The 3,467-nt window shown below is 48.7% G+C and overlaps 1 long non-coding RNA gene across 1 annotated transcript in view; it reads right to left on the bottom strand.

Annotated features, from left to right (window-relative positions):
* Positions 1-310: 310 nt before the first annotated feature.
* The window catches only part of LOC122550261, a 37,848-nt gene continuing 34,691 nt past the window's right edge, over positions 311-3,467 (bottom strand). The window contains exon 3 of the long non-coding RNA XR_006311774.1: positions 311-479. This is a non-coding gene — a long non-coding RNA (uncharacterized LOC122550261). The remainder of the gene's footprint in view (positions 480-3,467) is intronic.

A 3,467-nucleotide genomic window follows, 5' to 3' on the forward strand; every position in this document is an offset into this window, starting at 1 on the left:
ATGAGGGTCCCTCAATTACCAGGCGAAGAATGTGAGTCACTGGGCCAAGTGCAGTCTGTGTTGTCTTTCATCCTCATATAAATCGAGAATCCACACTAGAAATGGGAAATGGTTGTGACCACATGGAATGGGCAGGATCAGTGGGTATTTTTCTGACTGAGTGTGCAGGCGCTGCTTTGAGTGATTTGAGGCCCTTCAAGCAGCAGTTGTATATATCAGGCAGTCTCACAGTCTGGGTGAAGTTATTAGGAATCACAGAACCCTGCAGGTGAAATGCTTACAGTGTCCAACTGTGTGGGAGACAGTGCAGTCTAGTCCATATCATTGGTCAGATTGAAGATAGTCAGCTCCGTGAAGCAGAAGGATTCACAGGTGACCATAAAAGTGACAGCCGGTGGCTTTTGCAGTTCAGTGTCCGTATCTCTGGGCCTGAAGGGCTGGGTTCAAGGCCCACCTGCTCCAAAGATGAGTCATCGTATCTATGAACAAATAATTTTATATTAAATTGATTAAATAAATCTAAAACGAACACTCATAGGCCACACCTCACAAACACAATTTAACATCTCATTGGCTACACAAAGACACAAAGCTAGCACCCTCTGACCTTAAACTGCAAGTGTTTGCCAATATGATAATGTATTTACACAAAATGATTTGTGTTATATTATTCGGAATAAGGTCCTTATGTCAAAGGTGCACCTAGAGAGGTTTCATGGCTCTCCTGATTGGAACCCACAATGACCCATTGTATGAGGCATGATATCAAATTGTCATTTGCGAATGATGTGACTGCTCACATTTCCTAACGAGTTGTTCGGTTTCTTATATTCCCCAGATGGGATCATTGGAAGCATGAACATGGAGTCATAGCATCATAAGGGTGTACGGCATGGAAACTGACCCTTCAGTCCAATTTGTTCAGGCCGACCAGATATCCCAAATTTGTCTATTCTCATTTGCCAGCACTTGGCCCATATCCCTCAAATCCTTCCTATTCGTACACCCATCCAGATGCCTTTTTAATGCTGCAGTTGTACTAGCCTCCACCACTTCCACTGGCAGCTTATTCCATGCACTAGTTCTGTTCTGATGGCTAGTTCTCCCAGTATTCCATGAGATCTAACTACCGCAGGCCTATCGTCACTGCTGCTGTGATGCAACAGAGATGCAGAAAGATTGAGGGAGGAACAGATGCTGCAGAAAGCCCTGGACCAGTGGCAAACTCCAACCGGCCTCCACATGAAGAGATAGCATGTGAAGATCCCTACAGGAGGCACAAGAGGCACAGAGTGGATTGTCCTCAATACCATTTCCTCCAGATGAGTAAGATGCATTGTCACTTCAGACTGCAGATGTCCCAGGACACTGCCACAGACCTCTGGTCCTGGGAGCTGATGGTGGCATCCGGTCTGAATGGTTGTGAAGGAGATAGCTTCACTAAACCGACTGCTTCCAAGGACCCGCTGAGGACCTGTGTGCAATCTCACAACTTTCCCACAAATCTATTAAAGACTGTTATCAATGCAATAAGTGAAAGACCACATCAATTCATCCAGTTTCCCTTTGTGGAGGGCAGCTGTATAGCTAGCCAGTAGCTTTGCCAATGTAACTGGCTTCTACCAGGTGCAAGGCAATAATAAACTGGAAACACGTTACACTGACAGTGTCCTATCAGAGTGCAGCAGATTTCATTGAAAAAAAACAGGTTTCCATTTCATCAATGCGCAAGTCATCTATGGGCATCGTTACTGCATCTGAGAAGTTTGCACCAAGACCCTGGGAACGTCTATGATACCTCTGTCCTTGAGTGCTCTTATGTTCTTGCCAGGTTTCAAGGATGGTTACTGGGAAAGAGGCCTACCCCTTCTGACTATGGCTGATGACTGTTCCATTATGCTATCTCCTGACTCCAGTGGAGCGTATGTACAAGATGGCCCATTCTTTGACAGGATCATTGTGAAGCAGATGACAGCTCTGATTGGAATATAAGCCTCCATTGCTTGGATGCATTTGCAATACAGTCCAGAGAGGGTGTGCCACACAACCCTTGCACGCTGAGCTCTGTGGAACTGCAGCAGGCAGAGAGACTGTGAGAGGAGTAGCAGTCTTTCCAGGAGGAAGATAAGAAGATTGAACAGGGGTCCATCACCTTTCATATGACAGAGTGTAGCAGCGTCAGACTCAACAAGCCAGGCTGGATAAATTGATACCCAGAGAGCTGGCTGCGGTGGGCACTCGGTGAAAGTGAGGATTGCAGATGCTGGAGAACAGAGTCTAGATTAGAGTGGTGCTGGAAAAACACAGCAGGTCAGGCAACATCCGAGGAGCAGGAAAGTCAACGTTTCAGGCAAAGCCCTTCATCAAGAATGAGGCAGGGAACCTCCAGGGTGAAGTGATAAATGGGAGAGGTTGTGGGCCTTGGGAGAAGTTAGCCAAGAGTACAATAGGTGGATGGAGGTGGGGATGAAGATGATAGGTCAGGGAGGAGGGTGGAGTGGATAGGTGGAAAGGAAGATAAACAGGTAGGACAGATCATGAGGATGGTGCTGAGCTGGCAGGTTGGAACAGGGGTAACGTGGGGGGAGGGGAAATGAGGAAACTGGTGAAATCCACATTGATGCCATGGGGTTGAAGTGTTCCGAGGCGGAAGATGAGACATTTTTCCTCCAGACATCGGGTGGTGAGGGAGCGGCGATGGAGGAGGCCAGGGACCTTCATGTCCTCGGCAGAGTGGGATGGGAGTTGAAATGTTGGGCCACAGACGGTATGGTTGATTGGTGTGGGTGTCCCGGAGATGTTCCCTAAAGCGCTGTGCTAGGATGCGTCCAGTCTCCTCAATGTAGAGGAGACCGCATCGGGTGCAATGGATACAATAAATGACATTGGTGGATGTGCAGGTAAAACTTTGATGGATGTGGAAGGCTCCTTTGGGGCCTTGGATGGAGGTGAGGGAGGAGGTGTGGGCGAAGGTTTTGCAATTCCTGCGGTGGCAGAGGAAGGTGCCAGGAGGGGAAGGTGTCTTGTTGGGGGGGCGTGGATCTGACCGGGTAGTCATGGAGGGATGACTTTGCAGAAAGTGGAAAGGGGTGGGGAGGGAAATATATTCCTGGTGGTGGGGTCCGATTGGAGGTGGCGGAAATGTCGTCGGATGATGCGGTTTATGCGAAGGTTGGTAGGGTGGAAGGTGAGCACCAGGGGCGTTCTGTCCTTGTTACGGTTGGAGGGGTGGGGTTTGAGGGCGGAGGTGTGGGACGTGGATGAGATACGTTGGAGGGCACATGTGGACTTGCAGAAATTCCTTATGATCCGAATAATTATGCCTCACCCCGTGAATTTGGATTAGTGGTGCTGGAAGAGCACAGCAGTTCAGGCAGCATCCAAGGAGCAGCGAAATCGACGTTTCGGGCAAAAGCCCTTCATCAGGAATAAAGGCAGAGAGCCTGAAGCATGGAGAGATAAGCTAG

The sequence above is a fragment of the Chiloscyllium plagiosum genome, chromosome 5 (genome assembly GCF_004010195.1).
Source record: "Chiloscyllium plagiosum isolate BGI_BamShark_2017 chromosome 5, ASM401019v2, whole genome shotgun sequence".
Lineage (NCBI taxonomy): Eukaryota > Metazoa > Chordata > Chondrichthyes > Orectolobiformes > Hemiscylliidae > Chiloscyllium > Chiloscyllium plagiosum.